Genomic DNA, 13113 nt, shown 5'->3' with positions numbered 1-13113 from the left:
AGCCTGATGGGGGTTGAGCTGTTTAGCTGACCATAAATATTCAAGGTTTTTGTGATCCGTTAAAACTAGGAATGGATGTGTAGCTCCCTCTAGCCAGTGGTGCCATTCTTCAAAAGCCAGCTTCATGGCCAGCAATTCTCTATCTCCTATACTATAATTGCATTCAGCAGGGGTTAGTTTATGGGAGTAGAAGGCTATCAGATGTAATTTACAGGGATTACCTATGCGCTGGGACAACACAGGTCCAGTGCCTACCTCAGAGGCGTCCACCTCTACTACGAAAGGCTGAGTGGGATCGGGATGCTTCAGAATGGGGGCTGAGGTGAAAGCTATTTTGAGGGTTTCGAATGCCTCCTGTTCCATGTTAGTTTTCTGGCATTTCCTTTCAACAAGGTTGTAAGAGGGGCCACTATGCTACTGAAATTATGAATGAACTGGCGATAGAAGTTAGCAAACCCAAGAAATCACTCGAGTTCCTTTATGGAAGTAGGGATGGGCCAGTTAGCTACAGCTTCTACCTTCCTATCATCCATAACAACACCCTCCAGACTGATTACGTAACCTAAGAAAGAAGTAGATGGGAGATGAAATTCACACTTTTCCCCTTCACATATAACTGATTCTCAAGCAGATGAGTAAGGACAGAACGAACATGTTGAATGTGGGCTTCGAGATTGGGGGAATAAATCAGGATATCATCAATGTAGGCAATAACATAATGATCAAGCATATCCCTTAGGACATAATTAATGAATGCTTGGAACACTGACGTAGCATTACACAACCCAAAAGGCATTAGTAAATACTCATAGTGCCCCCTAGTGGTAAGGAATGCAGTTTTCCACTCATCACCTTCCTTTATTTGAACTAGATTGTATGTGCTTCTTAAGTCTAGTTTAGTGAAAATGGATGCTCCATGAAGTTGTTCTAGCACTACAGGGACCAAAGGCAAGGGGTAAGAGTAGGGCTTAGTGATTTGATTAAGACCACGATAATCAATGCAGGGCCTAAGCCCCCCCATCCTTCTTATTTATACAAAAGAACCCTGCAGCTGGGCGGCACGGTGGTGTAGTGGTTAGCGCTGTTGCCTCACAGCAAGAAGGTCCGGGTTCGAGCCCCTTGGCCAGCGAGGGCCTTTCTGTGTGGAGTTTGCATGTTCTCCCCGTGTCCATGTGGGTTTCCTCCAGGTGCTCTGGTTTCCCCCACAGTCCAAAGACATGCAGGTTAGGTTAACTGGTGACTCTAAATTGACCGTAGGTGTGAATGGTTGTCTGTGTCTATGTGTCAGCCCTGTGATGACCTGGCGACTTGTCCAGGGTGAACCCCGCCTTTGCCCATAGTCAGCTGGGATAGGCTCCAGCTTGTCTGCCACCCTGAAGAACAGGATAAAGCGGCTATAGATAATGAGATGAGAACCCTGCAGCTGCGGGAGATGTAGGAAGATGGATGAAACCCTGTTCTACAGCTTCCTGAATATACTCTTCCATCGCTTTCTCCTCTGCTTGTGTGAGTGGATAAATTCTGGCTTTAGGTGGAATAGCATCGTCTATCAATTCAATGGAACAGTCATATTGTCTGTCAGGAAGAAGTGTAGTTGCACTTTTCTTGCTAAACATTTCTAGCAGATCCCTGTATTCGGGGGGAATGAAGACTGCAACAAAAGTTACTATTGAAAGCATTGGGGCTTTCAATAGTTGTTGAAGATACCATTACAGTGGGGAATGCTTGACAGGTGTCATAGCAGTAACTAGACCAAGAGAGTATTTCATTATCAGACCAAGATATAACTGGATTATGTTTTCTAAGCCACAGCAAACCTAAGATGATAGCATACTCTGAAGAGTTTAATCCAAAAAACAACAACAACAACTACTGATCTCCTCTAAATGTAAGGCACAAACAGTCATACTGATAGGTTTCATGACCCGGTTAATAACTCCCTCTCCAACAGGATCCCCATCGACAGCAGTCAGTCTCTGCGGTGTTTCCACTGGCTCCACAGGAATCTGAATTTGCTCCACCAACTCGATGTGAATAGAATTTCCTTCTGCTCCAGAATCAATTAGCTGAAAACACAGAGACAGACTGCAGGCAGTTAAGAGTCACGGGTAGGAGAAAGCACTTTGAGACCAACCCCTTAGTGGGTGTACTCACCACATTAGCACGTGGAGTAAACTCCATGTGCTTTCCCAGGGTTGGCGCCAGAGTTCTGTGTCGACAGATTTGACATGACTGGCAGCTCCGCAATAAAGACGCACGCCACTATGGAGACATCGGTGCCTTTGTTCCACAGACAGAATAAATGTGTCACACTGCATAGGTTCCGGGGGTTCTGGATCCTCATGAGTCTGGGTCGTTTGTGGATTCGAGCAGCAAGGGGTTAATGCAGCAGATGGAGCAGTAGGAGATTTACTTGGACCTCTCCCGTGTTTCAGTTGGTCTAGGTAAATGGCCAATGAAATCAGCTCCTCTAGTGAAAGACCATCATCCTTACAAGCCATTTCAGATAGGAGGTCAGAGTTCAGTCCGTTGCGAAATGTCACGAATAATGCAGGCTCATTCCAACCACTCCCAGCCATGAGAGTGCGAAATTCCAAGGCGTAATCGGAAACCGAGTGATTACCCTGACGCAGTCAGGTGAGTAATTCCCCCTGAGAGCGGCCCTTATTGGTGTGATCAAACACTGCTTTGAATTCTCTAATGAATTGATCATATGTATTGGATTGGACTGTTGGCCAAACCGCTGTAGCCCAATCTAATGCCTTGCCCGTAAGACGAGATATCAAAAAGGAAATACGAGCCTTGTCTGAGCTCGGAAGGGAATTAGCGAAAAATATAGAACACTGTAATAAAAACCCTGTACACTGATTAGGCGTGCCATCAAATTTATCCAGCTTACTTACAACAAACATACTGGTAACAGCCGTGGAGGGAGCAGCTTGGGTAGAAATAACAGGAGAGCCAGAGGAGCTAAGTAGTTGGAGTTGGGTGGCAATTTCTCTCATGCTTTCAGCAATTTGTGCTAACTGTTTCTGCTGCTCACCTTGCTGTTGTGTGAGAGTATTGATGGACTGAGTCACGGAATCAAAACGCTGGTGATGTCGTCCAAGCATCTGTCCTTGGCTGCTAATCACTACCTGTAGATCAGTGTAATCCGCCGTCTGCATGATGGCGAAGTATTCTGTACCGTGGCTGTGACTAACCAGACACTCGTGGATTTTCAATCAAATCAAGGCTTTAATGTGAGAAGGGTAATCCAAAGTCAATGTACAAAAGTCAAGCCAGGTCAAAACCGAGAATAACCAAAACAGAAACTTGGGCAAGGCAAATTGGTGTCAAAAACAGGCAGTAATCGAAAAAACAGGAATCAAGAGACACAGGTGACCAAAACAAAAGGGCTAGGCAATAGGAAAAAAACGGAAGGCAAAAAATAAGTCATACACAGAGAAACAAACCATACAAGAGCACTCAGTATGCTTACAAAGATCGAAAGGCAATACTTTGCAATGGACATGACAGACAAAGGGGTATAAATACTAACACAGACAAAAAGGTACAGGTGATTGTAATTAGAATTCGGGCGATGCACTTCTAAGAGGTGGTTCTGGATTGGTTGATGGAGTACATGTGATAGTAACTGGTGTATGAGGGGGATTATGGGAAATGGAGTCCTGAGGGTTAAGGCAGACGAAGGGTGAGCCTGGAAGCGTGACAGGTGCCAGTGGACTCCTTTGCTCATGACTAAATAACTTGTTGTTAACTGTGGTTCTGGCCCTGTATGTGATGGCAGTTGTAGTGTACCACAGCATTTTGGATGGTGTCTCTCTGGGGGCTCATAACTTTATTAGAACCTCTCTGAAAAGAACAAGGATCATTCATCTGCCATGCTCCCCCATGAGTCTGGCATGGGTTCCTTCCCTTGTGCTGGAGTCCCTTCTGGCCTCTCTTTATTAACCATTGCAGAATGCTACTGAAATGGGTATCCTTAAAAACTGGCAGTCACTTCAGCAAAAGAGTGGGAGAAGTGCATGCCTTGAAGATTCATGCATTGGCAAAAAGACTCTGGAATTAAATTCTGGATAAACACAGAGTTTCTGATGCAGTCATATTACCTAATCCAGTGTTTCTCAATCCTACTCCTGGAGCCCCTCCATGTCCTGCATATCTTCTATCAATCTTTGCTCCAAACACATCTCATTGAAATTAATTTAATGAACATGCTTGTGCAGTTGGATCAGGGACTTTTTGATTGAGAGAGAACAGACAGTCAGAGTGGGTAGCATTACAACTAAAACAACCACAGTAAGCACAGGATCACCACAAGGGTGTATACTGAGCCTATTACTGTTTATGCTGCTGACGCATGACTGTTCTGCTAGTTTCAACACCAACCACATCATAAAGTTCACAGATGACACTACAGTTGTCGGCCTCATCACCAATGATGATGATTTCTGTGGCCTACAGAAAAGAGGTGGAGTAGCTGACAGTCTGGTGCACAAAACACAATCTTGCCCTCAACACCAATAAGACCAAGGAGATGGTAATTGACTTCAGGAGGACTGGTCACCAGCATCATCTCCCATTAACCATCAGCAGTTCTGAGGTGGAGAGGGTTCAAAGCACCAAGTTCCTGGGGATCCAGCTGACAGATGAGCTGACCTCCAAGGACAACACCACAGCTGTCATCAAGAGGACCCAACAGTGCCTTCACGCCCTCCACAGCCTGAAGAGGATGGACCTTCCCATCCTGGCCATGACCATGTTTTACAGAGGCACCATTGAGAGCATTCTCACCTACTGCATCTCTTCCGGGTTTGGCAATAGCACAACAGAGGAGAGACACTGAACAGGATAGTGAGAACTGCTGAAAAAATCATGGGTGTCTCACTGCTGCATCTGCAGGACATCTACACGGAGCGCTGCATGCAGAGGGCAAATCGCATCATAAAGGATCCCACTCATCCTTCTCATGGCATGTTCACACTCATGCAGTCTGGGAAAAGATACAGAAGCATCAGATCAAGGACTGCTTGGCTGTTAAACAGTTTCTTTCCCACAGCAATCAGACTACTAAACCAGAGAACATGAACTACATACAAGAGGCTGTTCCTCTAAAAACAAATATTTTATTAAACCACTTTTTAAAAATTCTATTTTAGTATAATCTAGTTTATCTATCAGTGCTCTTATTTATTAACTTTCTTATTGTATTTTAGTATCCCATCTCATCTTGTTATCTTTAGCCGCTTTATCCTGTTCTACAGGGTCGCAGGCAAACTGGAGCCTGTAGGTGCATTTGGGTAATTGAGTGATCAATCTCATTAAATCTGAAGGTTAATAATTAAAATTGAATCAGTCTCATTTGAATCCTTTTCAGTGAATCAGTTTCATTGAATCAGTCTCATGTTATCATTAAATCACTCATGGAATCAGTCTCATTAATTAATACCATTAATTTTGGTGCTTAATAATAAATTACCAAACAGCTAAATTATGGTATATTCCAAATTATTATGATCGCTTACCATATTACATAAATCATATGCACTTTTTAGAATTCTTTGGAGATTGGGGACTTCAAATATATTGGAACACAAATAAACACACAGTTTCAATAATAAATGAATTTATTATAAAAAAGATTTTAAAAAATGGATAATGGCAGTTGAAATATATACAAACAGTGAGATGTGTGTGTGTGAGTGAAAGGCCCTATGGCCTGAGCAGAAGGCTAGCGTGGGATGCTAGCTAGGTATGTTTGTGTCCACGTGGTGTAGGGATCACCATGTGGGATTTGAGGAGAACAAAGGAATTAGCCTTGTGTGGCTAAGCTAAGACAAAGGGAAGCTAGCTAAGGTGGGTTTGTGAGACATGTGGCCACGTGTGGAGGCCTAGATTAGCCTTGTGTTTAGCTAAGACAAAGGAATGCTAGCTAAGGTGTGTTTGTGTGTGGGGAGAGAGAGGCCTTGTGTGTGGCCTACAAAAAGGATTAGCTCTGGTAGCTAACTCCATGTGTGTTTGTGGGGGAGGAGTTGACCACGTGGTAAGGCCTATGGCCTAGCAAAAGAAAGAAGCTAGCGTGGGATGCTAACTGAGGTGTATTTGTGAGGCCAGGTGAGGCCTGTGACCATGTGTTTGTGTGTGTCAGGCCTGGTGACCACGTGTTCGTGTAAACCTAGATTAACCTCGTGTGGCTAAGCTAACACAAAGGGATGCTAGCTAAGGTGTGTTTGTGAGTGGGGGAGGACCGCCACGTGTTTCTAAGACAATACACTTAGCTTTGGATGCTAATGGGACAAAAGAAGTTAGCTGTAGGCTAATTTCACTAGCTTATAACAGTACTGAATCCACTGAAACCTTGATAAGGTCAAAATGTGTGATAAGGAAATTAAAGTGTTAGTCAGGAATAAAGAGAAGCATGCACAGCCTATCTATTAAACAACTGAGAGATTAAAACAAAACAGAACAATCAACAATTCAACATGCTGCGTGTCGAACAGTGTAAACAATTAAACCGTTCGAGTTTAAATTCACACTACTTCAATAAAAGCTAATTCGTAAGACTAGGTTTTGCCCGAATGCCAAGTCTTACTTAGTATCTTGCCTCTAGCAAGATTATGAAGAGATGTTCCGAGACTTTGGAGTTTCACCATTGTGGAGGTCTCCGTGAATCGATTCCGTGGAGCAGAGGATCCCTTGGTTCGACGCGTGGTCGCTCGTGATGAGAAGAGAGTCTCTGATCAGAATAATGTGCACAGCTGTTTAATTAGGAGGAATTCCATCGCTCCTAATTTTTAATTGAACTGTTGGGCTGCAGTCCGTACGTACTGATAATGAATAAACCGGTTGTAACTCAAGTTGAGTTTAAAATCGCGTGATCCGAGAATCTACCGTGGCCAAAGGTGAAAGGAAAGTCCGAAACTCTGATTCTTGAGGAAAAGAAAAGACGTCTTTTTGGGTTTGCTTGCAGAGCGAGCGATTCCTTCCTGTGTCCGTGTTGAAATCATGGCGCCAAAAGAGGAGGAGCTAGGAGTTTCCGGGTGGTTTATGCCTTCCTGGAGGATGTGACGTAGATGATCCCGCCCATGCGTGACGTAGGTCAACGCAGAAGTTGGCTGATGGGAAATGTAGTTTCTTAAAGAGACGGACTGAATGTACCTACAAGCCTATCCCAGCTGACTACGGGCAAAAGGTGGGGTACACCCTGGACAAGTCGCCAGGTCATCACAGGGCTGACACATAGACACAGACAACCATTCACACTCATGGTCAATTTCGAGTAACCAGTTAACCTAACCTGCATGTCTTTGGACTGTGGGGGAAACCGGAGCACCCGGAGGAAACCCACGCGGACATGGGGAGAACATGCAAACTCCGCACAGAAAGGCCCTCGCCGGCCACGGGACTCGAACCCGGACCTTCTCGCTGTGAGGCAACAGTGCTAACCGCTACACCACTGTGCCGCCTGTATTTTAGTATAGTCTAGTTTATTTATTAGTGCTTTTATTTATTAACTGAACATTTTACAGACTTTTTGCACTGAATTACTGACTGATGGATGTGTGAAACACAATTTTGTTTTTATGTGCAGCATAAAAATGACAATAAAGGAAATCTGATCTGATCTGCTCTTGATTAAATCAGGTGTGGTAAGCTAATCAGAAGTGTCACTGATGAGTTCAGTCAGGTAGGTAGAACAGGGAAAGATAGAAAACATGAGGAACGTGTGGGTCATGAACAGGATTGAAAATTAGCGACCTAATTGACTGACCTCACACCTTGCAGAGAATTCTTTGTGATGTCCAGTATGTTCCCTCCTGTACTGTTTGGTCTGAACAGTGGCTACTTGATAAACTTTTCATATGTTAGTGAGAGAATGGACAGAATGGATGTCATCACCATAGCCTATAGGTGGGCTGAAGGCCCAGCCCCTACTGCAACATGCAACTCGGTGAGAAGTGTCTTCTCCTTATGGGCATCATTTAATGGCATAATAATAATAATAAGTTTAATTTATATAGCGTCTTTCTCAAAACCCAAGGTTGCTTTACGTACAATTATAGGGGGAAAAAAGTCTACCAAATAGAGGTCAGGATGTCATTCCAATGGTGTAGCAGCCACGGTCCCACCAAAAGGCACATGAAAACAAGTCCCACATGGGCAGCACAGCCGCCGTGACGCTGCCAGGCAACATCACTCGGAACACCACGCCATGGATCCACAAAGCAAGCACAAATGCACCATCACGCAGAGCGCTGGTATGTCCCAAACTGCCTGCACAGCTGCTGCAATGCCACCGAGCAATATTGCTCAGAACATCACGCCAAGCACTAAAGCACTGCTGCACAGATTGCTGGACAACCACAATGTTAAAATAAGCAACAAGCTCACTGCAGTCCATAGCTAGGAGCATAGGCATCACCCACGGTGAACCAAGGCCTGGAGGGAACTGACGCCCAAAACTGGGTCTGGAGCTACACCACAACCCACAATACTGGAAACTACTCCAGTAAGTATGCACTTCTGCACTACCTTGAATTCAATTACCTTTCTCTCCAGGCTCTTCAGGGTTAACATGGCCTCTTCTAATGGAAAGGAAGATTTCCTAATCTGTGTTGTTACCTCATGACTTTGTGGCATACATTATCCAGGTGATTCTCACCACCCATGGAGAATAGGTGGGTTGAAATAGAACTTTTGGTCTATTATAATATGCTTTGATCAAAAGTTGCAGGTCCCCCATCAGTACCTGGTGTAATAAAGAGCACAAGCCTACAATGCCTCCCCATCTATCGAATAATCTTTTAGACTCAGACACATTTCAATTTTTAAGTCTTGATGAAAACCCTACTGTTTTAGTCAGGCATTCTGCTATGAGCTCCTATTTTAGATAAAGGTACAGATCTGAGGGTTCATGGGTATAGAGAGTAATGGTAAACTGGGATGTTAGTGTTGTTGCGCTATGTACCTAATATAACAGCACAGGTTTGTTGTTGGTGGCATTGTAAGTCTTTGATGTCCAAGGCCTCCTTAATGCTTGTACTACCTACTGGCTTTCCCTTTTATTTTTGCTGCCATCACAAGATCTGCCAAAAATCCTGATTATACTGTGATTTCAACTGCCCATTGTGATGCCAATGCAAGTTTCTGGTAAATTTCTTCTGATGTCATTCTTCCAGGCTTGTCTGAGACATGCTGTAGGTTTTTTCGCCCTCTGGACTAAGACAGCACTGCTTCTGGTCCTCCTGTGTCTTCATCTTAGAGTTATTTGAACTTTTGATTTACCTTCCAGTTGCTCTGTATCATCATATCTGGAAACATCAAACCCTAGACACTAGCACTTCTCTCCTTCTGCACTCACCTGGATACTGTGAAGCTGTAAACCACTACAAATGATAAGCTGTCATATTCACAATATGCTCAAATCTAATATCCAATATATTTTGACATATTGTTTGCCTTTTCACTGTATGATGTTATTTATCGAAATGCCACTAGCCAGGGTTTCCCTGTCCCAGGGTGTGGCAGCGGGGGCATGGTGGAGCATCAGCTGTGAACAGTGAGGAGGCAGGTTGAACCAGCAGGTAACATGTGATGAGGTGCACCTGTGTCAAATTACTGGCTGTCTATTAACCTGTGTCTCTGTGTGTCTTTCAGACAGTCAGGTACGAGAGAGAGAGAGCAGCGTCTCCCCGTCGCATGTGTATTTAGTGTGTTTGTCATGGAAAGTCATTGAAAAGTGTACCAATAAAAAAAGAACTCACCTGTTCTGAAACCTGTTTCCAGTTCCTCTGCTACTCCATAAGTTTGAGAGTTGTTACACTGGTGCCGAAACCTGAGACTGAGGAATGTATGCCGCCATGGGATCTGAACCAGTCACAGCGCTCCTCCAAAAGCTCGCTGACGACATCCAGCACCAGCAGCATGCCCTCATTACACTGACAGTAGATCAGGGCCGGCGCGTCCAGGCTCTGCTCGAAGCCCAGGCAGAGGACTGGCAGGCAATAAGGAGCTGGATCTGGTCTGCAGGTGCTCCAGCAGTCATTCCTGCAGCCAGCGTGGCCATCCAGCTGGTGAAGATGGGGCCGCAGGATGACCCCAATGCCTTCCTCAAGCTGTTTGAGTGTGTCGCAGAGGCAAGCTCGTGGCCAACCTCTCAGTGGGTGGCTAGCCTACTGCCGCTCCTTTCGGGGGAAGCCCAGCTCACAGCTCAACAACTCCTGGCCACTAACATGCTGGAGTACCCCCACCTGAAGTGAGCCATCCTACAGCGGGTCAGCTGTGACCATGAGGCGCAATGCCAGCGCTTCCTCTTGCTGGATTATGGCAAAGTGGGCCGGCTGTTCGCGTTTGCGCAACAGCTCAGAGATCCCTGCTGGCAGTGGCTGTTGGCCAGTGAGGGCGATGTCAAAGCCGTCATTGAGCAAATGACACTGGAGCAGTTTGTTGCCGAGTGGAACGTCAGCGTTGATCTGGTGTCACCCACCAATATTGTTGGAGGAGGCAGTCCAACTGTAAGTGCAGAGGGAAGGTGGGGAATCAGCACTTCCACAAGGAGGCAGGGTTACTGGTTCGCATCGCTGATGTGCTTCAGGCTTCCCCTGATTGAGTGGGGGTGTACAGGATAGCTGTGAGTATTCAAGTGGGTACACATCAGGCTTTGGTGGATTCAGGTTGTAATCAGACCTCCATACATCAAAGCCTGACTCAGTGCGGGGCACTGGGAAATGCACGTTTGGTTAAGGTTAAATGTTTGCATGGAGATATACACAAATATCCATTAATGCTCATCACGATTCATTTCCGGGGAGAAAAGCATAATGTAGAGGTGGCGGTTAGTCCAAGCCAAGCCTATCCACTGATCTCAGGAACTGATTGGCCAGGGTTTAAAATATTAATGAAACAGATAGTAGTGGGTGAGTCCTGCAGTAGCACATCACGGGGGAATCCCGCTGCAACGTTGGGTGGGGAGGCGGTCTTGGGCACGTCTGTGTCAGCTCCGCATCATGATGACACAAAGAGTGAGGAGAGCTCTCCTCTCTCTTTGGGGAATCCCTTAGGGGACTTCCCATTGGAGCAGGTACATGATGAGTCTTTGAGACATGCCTTTGATCAAGTGAAAGTAATTGATGGTCAAATCCTCCAGCCTAACATTGCACTTTCCTTCCCATACTTTTTGAGTATTAAGGATAGGTTGTATAGAGTGACGCAGGACACTCAAACAAAATAAAAGATAGCACAGTTGTTGGTCCCAAAGAGCCATAGGGAACTTTTATTCCATGCGGCTCATCTTAATCCTATGGCTGGGCATTTGGGGCAGGATAAAACACTGAATAGTCTCATGGCCTGTTTCTATTGGCCAGGGATTCACGCCAATGTCCGCAGGTGGTATGCAGCATGTAGTGAATGCCAGGTGGTGAATCCAGTGGCCACACCAAAAGCACCATTGTGCCCCCTCCCATTGATCGAGATCCCCTTCGAAATAATTGACATGGATCTCATCAGGCCATTAGATCGATCTGCATGCAGGTATTGCTTTGTATTAGTCATTGTGGATTATGCAACGCAATACCCGGAAGCAGTGCCTCTCTGCATTATCTCAGCCCACAGTGTTGCGGAGGCACTCTTCCACATTATCTCCTGAATTGGGATTCTAAAAGAAATCCTGACTGATCAAGGCACTACTTTCATGTCACACACACTTCGCGAATTATATGAATTATTGGGGATTAAATCGATTAGTACTAGTGTTTATCATCCACAAACGGATGAACTGGTCAAACGATTTAACCAAATACTTAAGAACATGATTTGTAAGTTTGTTCACAGGGATCCTAAAAATTGGGACAGGTGGCTCGACCCTCTGTTGTTTGCAGTGTGTGAGGTCCCACAAGCCTCCACCAGGTTTTCCCCTTTTGAATTGCTGTATGGACGCAAGCCCTGTGGTGTCTTAAGGCCAATTTATGCTGACAACCCAGTCCTTGTGGATAGCGTCGCAGACAGTGTCTGCGTAGCCCCCCCCACCTTCGCAGACGCTCTGCGCGCACCTCCCAAAAATTGTGACCACCACAGAAGCCTCGCAGACAGTGCCACAGACAAGAGGGCTCTGATTGGTCCACTCTACATCTGCTGTACACGCACTTCTGCTTCCCTACTTTCCCGGTTTGGTTTGTTTTCACGACCGGCATTTTTAAAAACACGAGCGAAGATGGAGCAGCACGAAGAGCGGTTGATTGAGGAAGTACGTACATCTATACGACTCCAGTTCTAGTCATTATAAAAAAAAAAAGTTCTAGTCATTATAAGTAACCGGAGGATAAACACTCCACTAACCACACCCACCAACTACTCCTAGCGACTTCGCGCCCCCTTGCGTTGTGCCGGTGAATAACATCGTGCACGCCTATTATCCCCGCTCAACAATCAATTACAACTGTCTGCGAAAAGCTATCTGCGAAAGCCTTGTCGCACGAGCATGCAGAGGCCTTTAGACATCATTAAAGAAAATTGGGAGGAGGGACCTTCTCAAAGTAAAAATGAAATTCAGTACATTCTTGACCTGAGAGCAAAACTCCATGCACTGAGTCACATAATGCTGGAGAATTTGCTACAGGCCCAAGAACATCAATCTCACCTATACAACAGAGGGGCAGGGCTAAGGGAATTTGCACTGGGAGACAAAGTCCTCATTTTACTGCCCACCTCAAGTTCCAAATTGCTCACCAAGTGGCAAGGGCCCTTTGAGGTCACACGGTGAATTGAGGAGGTCAACTATGAGGTCAAATGGTCAGATAGGGGCGACACGTCAAATTTACCACCTCAATCTCCTGAAACCATGTAGAGAGGAGGTTCCTGTGGCTCTGGCCACAGTAGTTCCAGAAAGGGCAGAGCTGGGACCGAAGGTAAGTTCAAAAAGTGTGGCCCAATTCACTCCGGTCCCCTGTGGAGACCACCTCTCACCGTCCCAGAGAGTACAGGTAATTAGGTTGCAGGAGAAATTCTCCAATGTGTTCTTGTCCCTCCCTGGTTGCACTAACCTCATAGAACATTACATTGAGACTCCCCCAGGGGTGGTGGTGCGCAACTGCCCATATCGGCTCCCCAAACACA

The sequence above is a fragment of the Neoarius graeffei genome, chromosome 22 (assembly GCF_027579695.1).
Source record: "Neoarius graeffei isolate fNeoGra1 chromosome 22, fNeoGra1.pri, whole genome shotgun sequence".
Taxonomy (NCBI): Eukaryota; Metazoa; Chordata; class Actinopteri; order Siluriformes; family Ariidae; genus Neoarius; species Neoarius graeffei.
Note: the sequence above shows the minus strand (reverse complement) of the source record.